The 12,663-nt window shown below is 41.9% G+C and overlaps 1 protein-coding gene across 1 annotated transcript in view; it reads left to right on the top strand.

Moving 5' to 3' along the window:
- LOC134348078 (cilia- and flagella-associated protein 47-like) overlaps positions 1–12,663 on the top strand; it is a 712,768-nt gene that overhangs the window by 419,273 nt on the left and 280,832 nt on the right. The window lies entirely within an intron of this gene.

Below are 12,663 nucleotides of genomic sequence, written 5' to 3'. Positions count from 1 at the left end.
ATTTCTATTGATAACATTTTCCCTTTAAATTTTCTTTGAGAACAAGGTAGGTGCTGTAAGCTTCTATTTTCTAGCTCATATAATCTCCTTTGACACTGCAAGACCAATCCTGAGTAAAATAATGTGCAGTATGTTGGTTGAACTGTTGTTTTGAAAATATACAAATGTTATTGATGTAAGTGTCTTGAAAAGACACTTATTAATAGTAATACAGTTATGTAATTGTATTATAATTTCTGTTATGAAATTTTAACACTTACTAAGATATGAGTCATTCAGTTACTAATATATTTATAAAGGTAATTATAAAACGCAGGACTTCACAGACATTGGAGTCAATTAACCTCTTGGATGTTGGTATGCACTACTGTGGCTGAATTCTTGCACCATTTTGCAATATTCTTATCCATAAAGCCTTACTCAAATTTTTTGAATATTTAAGTTTGTTGTATGGAGCCAGAATTGAGGAAACTAAGAAGCCAGGACATTTGTGGAACCTGAGAATTGGGGCCTGAGTTCTAAAGAGGGACAATTGGGAAGGTGGAATGTTTCTCATGCTAGGATTCAAAATGAAGGAATAAAATTGATGAAAATAGTTAGTGAGGTATTCAAGAGCAAGCAAGGACACAGATTTGGGAGTTTGGGAGTGATGAGAAAGTGGAGTGGGGAAAGACCAGGCAAGCATGGGTGTACAAGCAGCTTGTGACCTGATGGAAAAATTCCAGAGGAGAAAGGGATAAGTCAGAAAGGTTCTTTAAATAATGTCCCAAGTTCTTTTCAGGGACTTCTGGCATTAAAATATGGTTGCTTTGAAATATACCTGGAAACAGGCTAATCTCAGCAAATCACAACTTAGTCTTTCAAGTTATATGGTATAAAAGTGTTGCACAGGGAATAAAATCATTTTGCAAAATTATTTTGCATGACTCATAGTAAAGTGAAACTTTGCCTGACAAATCTGTTTGAGTTCTTCGAGGAAGTAAACAGCTGGGTGGACAAAGGAGAATCATTTACTTGGATTTTCAAAAGACATTTGATAAGGTACCGCACATGAGGCTGCTAAACAAGATAAAATCCTATGGCGATACAGGAAAGATACTGGCATAGATAGAGGAATGGTTGACAGAGGCAGCGAGTGGGAATAAAGGGGGCCTTTTCTGATTGGCTGCCAGTGACTGGTGGTGTTCCTCGGGTCAGTATTGGGACCGCTACTTTTCACATTGTCAAAGATTTGGATAATGGAATTAATGGTTTTGTAGCAAAATTTGTAGATCTGACAAAGATAGGTGGAGGGATAGGTAGTGCTGAGGAAGCAATGCGATTGCAGCAGGATTCAGACGAATTGCAAGAATGGGCAAAAAAAGTGGCAGATGAAATACGGTGTTGGGAAATGTATGATAATGCATTTAGGTAAAAGGAACAATAGTGCAGACTATTATCTAAGTGGGGAAAGGTTCAAACATCAGAGGTGCAGAGTTGACTTAGGAGTCCTCGTGCAAGATTCTCAGAAGGTTAATTTACAGGTTGAGTCTGTGGTCAAGAAGGCAAATGCAATATTGGCATTTTTTCAAGGGGAATAGAATCTAAATCAAAGAGATAATGCTGAGGCTTTATAGGACACTAGCCACACTTGGAGTATTGTCAATAGTTTTGGGCCCCATATCCCAGAAAGGATGTGTTGTCATTGGACAGAGTCCAGAGAAGGTTCACAAGGATGATTCTGGGAATGAAGGGATTATCATATGAGGAGTGCTTGGCAGCTTTCTTGAGAGGATGTTTCCTATGGTGCCGGTATCCAGAACCAGAGGGCACAGCCCTTTTTCCACCCAGAGACTGGTTGTTCTGTCGAATTCTCTGCTAGACTGCAGTGGAGACCCAGTCCGTGGATATATTTAAAGTGGTCAGGGAATCAAAGATATGGCAAGAAGGCAGGTGTATGGAGTTGAGTGGGATCCAGGATCAGTCATAATGGAATGGTGGAGCAGACACGATGGGCTGAATGGCCTAATTCTGTTTCCTTGTTTCAGTGAAGAAAGTTAATGGCATGTTGGCCTTCATAACAAGGGGAGTTGAGTATAGGAGCAAAGAGGTCCTTCTGCAGTTGTACAGGGCCCTGGTGAGACCACACCTGGAGTATTGTGTACAGTTTTTGTCTCTAAATTTGAGGAAGGACATTCTTGCTATTGAGAGAGTGCAGTGGAAGTTCACAAGGTTAATTTCCGGGGTGGTGGGACTGTCATATGTTGAAAGATTGGAGCGACTGGGCTTGTATACACTGGAATTTAGAAGGATGAGAGGGGATCTGATTGAACCATACAAGATTATTAAGGTATTGGACACTCTAGAGGCAGGAAACATGTTCCCAATGTTGGGGGAGTCTAGAACCAGAGGCCACAGTTTAAGAATAAGGGGTAGACCATTTAGAATGGAGTTGAGGAAAAACTTCTTCACCCAGGGAGTTGTGGATCTGTGGAATGCTCTGCCTCAGGCCAATTCTCTGGATGCTTTCGAGAAAGAGTTAGAGCTCTTAATGATAGCGGAGTCAAGGGATATGGGGAGAGGGCAGGAATGGGGTACTGACTGTGGATGATCAGCCATGATCACAGTGAATGGTGGTGCTGGCTCAAAGGGCCGAATGGTCTACTCCTGCACCTACTGTCTATTGTTTTATGATCTTATTTCATAGGACCTAGAACACAGAAAGGTATGGCACAGTGCAGGCACTTCATTCCACCGTTTAACCTACTCCAAGATCAATCTACCCCTTCACATCCACAGAACCCTCCATTTTTTTCATCTATGTGCCTATCTAAGGGTGACTTAAATTCCCCTAATGTATCTCCCTCTGCCACCACCCTAGCAGTGCATTCTATGCACGTGCTAATCTCAGTGTCAATTAACACCCTCTAACTCCCCCTCCCTATTTCCCTCCAATTACCTTAAAAAGTATGTCCTCTCATACTAGCTTTTGCCATTCTGGGAAAATGGTGCTGGCTGTCCACTCTTATCATTTTATGATGATAAGGCAAAATATCCAGGCAGAATATGCTCAATCTACTCTTAGGTGTCAGATGTGGGAATCCTGGGAGACTTCCAGCTTCCCTGTTGGCCACATCTGCGCCAGCTGCATCGATTTGCAGCTCCTCAGAGACCACGTTAGGGATCTGGAGCTGCAGCTTGATGACCGACTGCTTATCAGGGAAAGTGAAGAGGTGATAGACAGGAGCTACAGGGAGGTAGTCATCCCTAGGCTACAGGAGTCAGAACACTGGGTCACTATCAAGAGAGGGAAGGGAAATGCCCGGATAGTGGAGAGCACACCTGTGGCTGTCCCCCTCAGCAACAAATATCTTGTTCTGGATGCTGTTGAGGGGGATGACCTGACAGGGGACACCCACGGTGACCGGGTCTCTGGCACTGAGCCTGGCACTGTTGTGCAGGAGAGAAGGAGGGAGAAGAGGAATGCGGTAGTCATAGGGGATTCCATAGTCAGGGGAACAGACAGGAGATTCTGTGAGCCTGACAGAGATACCCGCATGGTGTGTTGCCTCCCAGGTGCCAGGGTACGGGATGTCTCGGATCAGGTCCTGAATATTCTAAAGGGGGAGGGTGAGCAGCCAGTTGTCTTGGTACATGTTGGTACCAATGACATAGATAGGACAAAGGAGGAGGTCCTGAAGAGAGATTTCCGGGAGTTAGGAAGGAAGCTGAGAAACAGGACCTCCAGGGTAGTAATCTCAGGATTGCTACCTGTGCCACGTGCTAGCAAGGGCAAGAGTCGTCGGATCAGGCAGATGAATGCTTGGCTGAGAGACTGGTGTAGGGGGCAGGGCTTCAGATTCTTGGATAATTGGGATCTCTTCTGGGGAAAGTATGACCTGTTCAAAAAGGACAGGTTACACCTGAACCCGAAGGGGACCAATATCCTGGCGGGAAAGTTTAATAGAGCTGTTAGGGAGGGTTTAAACTAATTTGGCAGGGGGATGGGAACCGGAATGATAGAGCAGAGGAAGGGGATAACAGAAATAAATCTAAGATAGTGAGCAGTAAAGATGTCAGGAAAGACAGGCAGGTGATGGGGCAAATGTGTAGCCATTGGGATGAGTTGAAGTGCAATAAAGTTGCAGTGAAATCAAAGCAAAAAGTATCAAATACTGGTCTTAAGGTGTTGTACTTAAATGCATGCAGCATAAGGAATAAGGTGGATGATCTTGTTGTACAGCTGCAGATTGGCAGGTATGATATTGTGGCCATCACTGAGACCTGGCTAAAGGATGCATGTCTCTGGGAGCTGAACGTCCAAGGATACACGGTGTATCGGAAGGATAGGAAGGTAGGCAGAGGGGGAGGCGTGGCTTTATTGGTAAGAAATGATATTAAATTGTTAGAAAGAGGTGATATAGGATCGGAAGGTGCAGAATCTTTATGGGTTGAGCTAAGGAATAGCAGGGATAAAAAGACCCTGATGGCACTTATTTATAGGCCTCCAAACAGCTGCAGGGATGTGGACTACAAATTACAACTGGAAATAGAAAAGGCTTGTCAGAAGGGCAATGTCATGATAATTGTGGGGGATCTTAACATGTGAGTAGATTGGAAAAATCAGGTCGGCACTGGATCTCAAGAGAGAGAATTTGTAGAATGTCTGTGAGATGGCTTTTTAGAACAGCTTGTTGTTGAGCCCACTAGGGGATCGGCTGTACTGGAATGGGTATTGTGTAATGAACTGGAGGTGATTGGAGAGATCGAGGTGAAGGAACCCTTAGGAGGCAGTGATCATAACATGATTGAGTTCACTGTGAAATTAGAAAAAGAGAAGCCGAAATCTGATGTGTCGGTGTTTCAGTGGAGTAAAGGAAATTACAGTGGCATGAGAGAGGAACTGGCCAAAGTTGACTGGAAAGAGACACTGGCGGGAAAGACGGCAGAGCAGCAGTGGCTGGAGTATATGCGAAAAATGAGGAATGTGCAAGACAGGTATATTCCAAAGAAGAAGAAATTTTTGAGTGGAAAAAGGATGCAACCGTGGTTGACAAGAGAAGTCAAAGCCAAAGTTAAAGCAAAGGAGAGGACATACAAGGAAGCAAAAATTAGTGGGAAGACAGAGGATTGGGAAGTTTTTAAAACCTTACAAAAGGAAACCAAGAAGGTCATTAAGAGAGAAAAGATTAACTATGAAAGGAAACTAGCAAATAATATCAAAGAGGATACTAAAAGCTTTTTCAAGTATATAAAGAGTAAAAGACAGGTGAGAGTAGATATAGGACCGATAGAAAATGATACTGGAGAAATTGTAATGGGAGATGAGGAGATGGCAGAGGAACTGAATAAGTATTTTACATCAGTCTTCACTGAGGAAGACAGCAGGATACCGGACACTCAAGGGTGGCAGGGAAGAAAAGTGTGCGCAGTCACAATTACGACAGAGAAAGTACTCAGGAAGCTGAATAGGCTAAAGGTCGATAAATCTCCTGGACCAGATGGAATGCACCCTCGTGTTCTGAAGGAAGTAGCTGTGGAGATTGCGGAGGCATTAGCGATGATCTTTCAAAAGTCGATAGATTCTGGCATGGTTCCGGAAGACTGGAAGATTGCAAATGTCACTCCGCTATTTAAGAAGGGGGCAAGGAAGCAAAAAGGAAATTATAGACCTGTTAGCTTGATGTCGGTGGTTGGGAAGTTGTTGGAGTCGATTGTCAAGGATGAGGTTACAGAGTACCTGGAGGCATATGACAAGATAGGCAGAACTCAGTATGGATTCCTTAAAGGAAAATCCTGCCTGACAAACCTATTACAATTTTTTGAGGAAATTACCAGTAGGCTAGACAAGGGAGATGCAGTGGATGTTGTATATTTGGATTTTCAGAAGGCGTTTGACAAGGTGCCACACATGAGGCTACTTAACAAGATAAGAGCCCATGGAATTACGGGAAAGTTACATACGTGGATAGAGCGTTGGCTGATTGGCAGGAAACAGAGAGTGGGAATAAAGGGATCCTATTCTGGTTGGCTGCCGGTTACCAGTGGTGTTCCACAGGGATCAGTGTTGGGGCCGCTTCTTTTTACATTGTACATCAACGATCTGGATTATGGAATAGATGGCTTTGTGGCTAAGTTTGCTGACGATATGAAGATAGGTGGAGGGGCCGGTAGTGCTGAGGAAACGGAGAGTCTGCAGAGAGACTTGGATAGATTGGAAGAATGGGCAGAGAAGTGGCAAATGAAGTACAATGTTGGAAAGTGTATGGTTATGTACTTTGGCAGAAAAAATAAACGGGCAGACTATTATTTAAATGGGGAAAGAATTCAAAGTTCTGAGATGCAACGGGACTTGGGAGTCCTCGTACAGGATTCCCTTAAAGTTAACCTCCAGGTTGAGTCGGTAGTGAAGAAGGCGAATGCAATGTTGGCATTCATTTCTAGAGGAATAGAGTATAGGAGCAGGGATGTGATGTTGAGGCTCTATAAGGCACTGGTGAGACCTCACTTGGAGTACTGTGGGCAGTTTTGGTCTCCTTATTTAAGAAAGGATGTGCTGACGTTGGAGAGGGTACAGAGAAAATTCACGAGAATGATTCCAGGAATGAGAGGGTTAACATATGAGGAACGTTTGTCCGCTCTTGGACTGTATTCCTTGGAGTTTAGAAGAAAGAGGGGAGACCTCATAGAAACATTTCGAATGTTAAAAGTCATGGACAGAGTGGATGTGGCAAAGTTGTTTTCCATGATGGGGGAGTCTAGTACGAGAGGGCATGATTTCAGGATTGAAGGGCGCCCTTTCAGAACAGAAATGCGAAGAAATTTTTTTAGTCAGAGGGTGGTGAATCTATGGAATTTGTTGCCACGGGCAGCAGTGGAGGCCAAGTCATTGGGTGTATTTAAGGCAGAGATTGATAGGTATCTGAGTAGCCAGGGCATCAAAGGTTATGGTGAGAAGGCGGGGCAGTGGGACTAAATAGGATAAAATGGATCAGCTCATGATAAAATGGCGGAGCAGACTCGATGGGCCGAATGGCCTACTTCTGCTCCTTTGTCTTATGGTCTTATGGTCTTATGGTCTTAACATCTTATGCCTCTTAACATTTAATACACCTTTATCAAGGCGCCTCTCATCCTCCTTTGCTCCAAAGAGAACAGCCCTAGCTCAGTCAACCTTTCCTCATAGGACATAGAACAAAACATAAAACATAGAATAATGCAGCACAGTACAGGCCCTTCAGCCCACAATATAGTGCTGAGCTTTTTATCTACTCCAAGGTCAATTTAACCCTTCCTTTCCACAAAAAGGAAAGGTTGGGCATGTGGCCAAGTGGTTAAGGTGTTCGTCTAGTGATCTGAAAGTTGCTAGTTTGACCCTCAGCTGTGGCAGCATGTTTGTGTCCTTGAGCAAGGCACTTAACCACACATTCCTCTAGTGTCTGTGAAGAGTGAAGAGTGGCGCCCCACACAGATTTCCAATCTGCGCCTTGTAAGGCATGAAAATGCCCGACGCAGGCCTCTCAAGGTCTGCGTCGACGTTCCCTCCTCCCCTCCTCCTCCTTCCCCTTTCACAAAACCCTCCATTTTATTTTCATCCAGGTATCTATCTAGGAGTCTCTTAAATGCATCTAATATATCTGCCTCTAGCGCAACCTCTCGCAATGTGTTCTACGTACCCACCACTCTACATGTAAAAGAAAAACCTACCTCTGACATGACCCTTATACTGAGCTCCAATCACCTTAAATTTATGCCCTTTTGTATTATCCACTGCTGCTCTTGGGGGAGAAAAGTCTCTGGCTGTGCACTGTATCTATGCATCTTATCATCTTATAAACTTCTATTGTCATCTCTCATCCTTCTTTGCTCCAAAGAGCAACGTCCAAGCTTGCTCAACCATTATTCAAGACATACCCTGTAGTCCAGGTAGCATCCTGGTAAACCTTCCTGCGCCTTCACTAAAGCTTCCACATCCTTCCTATAATGCGGCTACCAGAACTAAACACAATACTCCAAATTTGGTCTAATCAGGGTTTTATAGAGCTGCAACATTACCTTTCATCTCTTGAACTCAATCCCCTGATTAATAAAGGCTCTCAACTTTGAGGGATCTATGGACCCCCTGGCAGAATATGCTCCATCTACTACCAGGCGCACATGCTCCTGTTCATATCTATGGTGCTGAGTTTGTGAGCATGGAGAACTTCAAGTTCCTAGGAGTGAATATCACCAATAGCCTGTCCTGTCTAAGCATGTTGACGCCATGACCAAGAAAGCTTACCAGAGCCTCTAGTTCTGCATGAGGCTGAAGAAATTTGGCATGTCCCTTTGACTCTTACCATTTTTATCAATGCATCGTAGCTTAGTATGGTAGTTCTCTGCCCAAGACCTTATGAAACTGCAGAGAGCTGTGAACGCACCTCAGCACACCATGGAAACCAACTTCCCCTCCATGAACTCTGTGTACACTTCTTGGCAGAGTAAAGCAGCCAACATAATCATGGACACCACCCACTCCAGATATTTTCTCTTTCTCCCCTGCTTTAGGGAAGAAGACACAAAAGCCTGAAAGCATGTATCACCAAACTCAAAGGTAGTTTCTATCCTGCTGTTATATCACAATTAAATTGTTCCTTACTATGATAAGATGGAGCCTTAATCTCACAATCTACCTTATTATGGCTTGCACCTTATTGTCTACTTGCAGTGCACTTTCTCTGTAACATTTTGTTCTGCATTCTGTTCTTGTTCTACCTTGTACTATCTTAATACACTGTTGTAATGAATTGATCTGTATGAATGGTATGCAAGACAAGTTTTCTTTACTGTACCTCAGTGCATGCATCAGTTATAAGCCAACTTACCAGAATCAAAATCAAAATTGCTGGTGAACGCAGCAGGCCAGGCAGCATCTCTAGGAAGAGGTACGGGCCAAGACCCTTCGTCAGAACTAACTGAAGGAAGAGCTAGCTCTTCCTTCAGTTAGTTCTGATGCAAGGTCTTGGCCCAAAACGTCGACTGTACCCCTTCCTAGAGATGCTGCCTCTGGCCTGCTGCGTTCACCAGCAACTTTGATGTGTGTTGCTTGAATTTCCAGCATCTTCAGAATTCCTCGTGTTTACCAGTTTAAATCCAGAAATTGTTAAAATTGCATTTTTCTCAAGGAGTAATCACTTTTCTCCATATGGTGCAGAAATGGTGCTATGAATGTAAACTTATGGGCCATAGTGCATTGCTGCATGTTATGTATTTAATATTTCAGCAATATGAGTAATCTTGTATACATATTGGTTGATTAAGCATTCTTGCTTGTTTAAATAATTCATTAGGGGTTATATGTATAAATACGTGAATAGCCTACGTCATCGTGCTACCACGTGATACCACATTATAACAGTGGTGACGAGGTATTTTTAAAACAAACCTAAGACGGCTACCGACATGCTGAGGTGCAGTGAGGAATGGTGAATTTTAAAAATGCAGTGCAGCGAGGAATGGGCAAAATAAAAAAGCAGCGCAGCACGTGCCGAGAAAGTCAAGTTAAAAAAGACAGAAAATGGAAGAATTTATGGGTTCATAAACAGTGAGTACCAGGTAATAATAATCATTAAAAAAATCAGAAATGATTGGCTACATTGAAAAGATTGACTCATTTGATTACACATCTGGTTACTGGCTCATGTATACTGAGCTGATTGAACAGTATTTTAAGCAAATAAAATAGCCAATGAGAGACAAGTACCAGTTTTGCTGACTGCATTGGGTTTAAAGGCATACTGTTTGCTTCGAAGTTTGACTGTTCCAACTAAACCAGCAGAAATTAGCTTTGCTGATATTGTGAAAATAATGCAGGAACATTTATAACTGAAGCCATTGTTGATTGCAGAATGATCCACCATAAGTGGAATCAAAAGGAAGGGGAGTTCATTTCAGCATATGTGGCTGAATTGAAGAGATTGTCTGAGCATTGTCAGTTCGGCAATGGGCTTAATAATGCACAAAAGATTGTTTAGTTTGTGTAATCTTCAAAGAAAGTATTCAAAAATTACTCTTAACTGAAACATTCAAAAGACAGTTGAAATTGCTGTATCGATGGAAACAGCAGACAGAGATGCAATTGAGTTGCAGTCGGGAAAGAAAGTATGCATGAACAAAATTGCAGTGTCTAAATACAAACTGGCCTGGCTGAGCAAATTGTGATACCGTTGTGGCATGGGCTAACATACACCAGACCAATGGAAGTTTAAAGGGAAAACTTGTAGAAAATGCAACAAAGAGGACACATACAAAGAGCATGTCAGGCAGACAAAAATAAATGAACTGCACAGAGAAGGGAAAAAGATAAAAATTTAAGTTGCAGTTTCAGAAAGAGCAACAAATCTGCATGTTGTTAAAGAAAAATCTGATAATGATGGAAGTGACACAGGACTGTGTAACCTTGAAATTTACATTGTATAAACTAGCAATAGACAGGCAATATGGCTTACACCAGCAGTGAATGGCAAATTAATTATAATGGAATTAGACACTGATTCAGCTGTTTCTGTCATTCTACAAAATGAGTTGGAAAGTCGTTTTAAAGATACTAAACAGAAACCTGCAGATATCCAGCTAAGAACTTAAACTGGAGAAAATATAACTCCTGTGGGAATGACATTCGTAACAGTGAAGTACAACAACCAAACAAGCCACATTGAACTTGTATGTGGTAAAAACAGGAGGACCAGCATTGTGGGGGCGTGAGTGGCTGAGACAATTATGTCTTGATTGGAGATCAATCCAAAATTTTCATGCCACGTCCCCTGCAATAAAGTAAACTGAAAGTGAATTAAAAAAAGGTACAGGATGATCCCACAACAGGAGACAAATAGCGTTGGTGCCTACTTCTGTGCCTCTGATTGGAAAACATATTGGACAAAGGAAGGACCATGCTGCTCAGAGGAATCAGGAAAGAGATGAAAGCAAGGGTCTGACTACAGAAGTTTTTGTAGGCAACATATCTGAAAAAGCTCCTGATGTGTTAATCAGGCAGTTACATGCAAAATATGACTTGGTTTTCAGCTGGAAAGAGTGTTCAAGGAGCTTCAGACAAGTTGCAGATATTTTGCTTTTGTGAGTACAAAGAACCAGAATCTACTTTGCGTGCATTAAGGTTATTGTATGAACTTCAAATGGGAGACAGAAAACTACTTGTAAAAATAGTTGCAAAGACTAAAGCTCATCTGGATGAATGGAAGGCCAAAATGGAAGGAGTCAATGGAGATGCGAAAACAGAGGGTTTATCAGCTGATTTTGTGGATGAGGAAACCAAGAGGAGGGATCAGATTGTAAAGGAGCAATAGAAGGATTAATAAGAGAACACTCTGGTGAACTAAATGCACCTTCCCAAAATCGAGATGTACAAATTAGAAGAGGAAAAAGGAAGATGAGAAAAGGTGGCGGCTGCTGGCAGAACCACTTTTTGCAGTCTCAGGATCATCTCCTACAACTAGCATGGAGGAGGCCCCAGAACCTGAGAGATTGTTTTCACAGCCTCAAGTCTCACCTGTCAAGCAGAGTGATACCCCTTGTCAGGAAAGACGTTATCCCTCAAGACTAAGAAAACCTCCATAGTGATTAATTCTTTAGGCATGAATGGTACAATTTAAAAATTTACTATGTTGTGGATGTCTGTATATTATAGTTGTATTATATAGTATATTGTGTATATAGCTGAGATGCATTCTCTATTGAGATAGAGTTTATAGCTAAGCAGAGAGGAGTGTTGTGTTTTTAACATTTCAGTAATATTTGAGTAATCGTGGTTACATATTGGTTGATTACACATTCTTGTTCATTTACGTAATTCATTGTGGGTTATATGAATAAATACATGAATTGAGTATGTCATCACGCTACCATGCACACCTCGCTTAAAGTAGACATGAAGTTAGAGTCACATTTCGGACTCCTGTGTCTTCCTTTGAAGTAGTTAATATTGAAGCTACAAAACATTACAGAAATAGAAATACTTCTGCAAAAGCAAATATTTGTTTCAGTTCAGTGTCTTTCATTTGAAATGGGATAAGTTAGAAATTTGAGAAATTTTAAGCAAGAAAGGCAGAAAAAAAATAGGATGGGAAAGGAAAGAAGCCAAGTGAATCTAAGTGGCAAGTTAAGAAATCTGGAGAGATTTCATGCCAAGAGATGGTTGTACAAGACCAAAGTAAGAAACAGAAGGTGAGTCTGTGTAAGGAGTGAATCGGAATAGCTAAATCATTGCCAATGGCTGCTGAAAAAAAGGAGGAATGTTTATTATTTGAAATTGTTGAACTTTGTGCTAAGCCCAGAAATCTACAGTAAAAAGGGCAAAGTCCTGATCCTTCTCTTTAGGTTGAGTTTATTTGAAACTGCAAAAAGGAAAACTCAGAGGTCAAACTGGCAATGAAATGCAGAAAGTAAATGATAACTGACCAGAATATATGGTCACATTTGCAATAGAATGAAGTTGTACAATATAGGAAATTATGAAGGGCACGTATTAGATGGACATAGATAAATATCCCCTTAGCAAAGCTATCCATAAACAGAAGATAAAGGCTTAACTTAAAGATAAAATAGTAATAAGGGATTTGAAAATAAGTTTCACTCATCAAATGGTTGAAATGTGAAACACACTGCCCGAGTTGTGGGGGCGGGGTGTGG

This window comes from Mobula hypostoma, chromosome 6 (genome assembly GCF_963921235.1).
Source record: "Mobula hypostoma chromosome 6, sMobHyp1.1, whole genome shotgun sequence".
Classification (NCBI taxonomy): Eukaryota; Metazoa; Chordata; class Chondrichthyes; order Myliobatiformes; family Myliobatidae; genus Mobula; species Mobula hypostoma.
The sequence above is the reverse complement of the archived record's forward strand: the minus strand, read 5'-3'. Positions and strand labels throughout refer to the sequence as shown.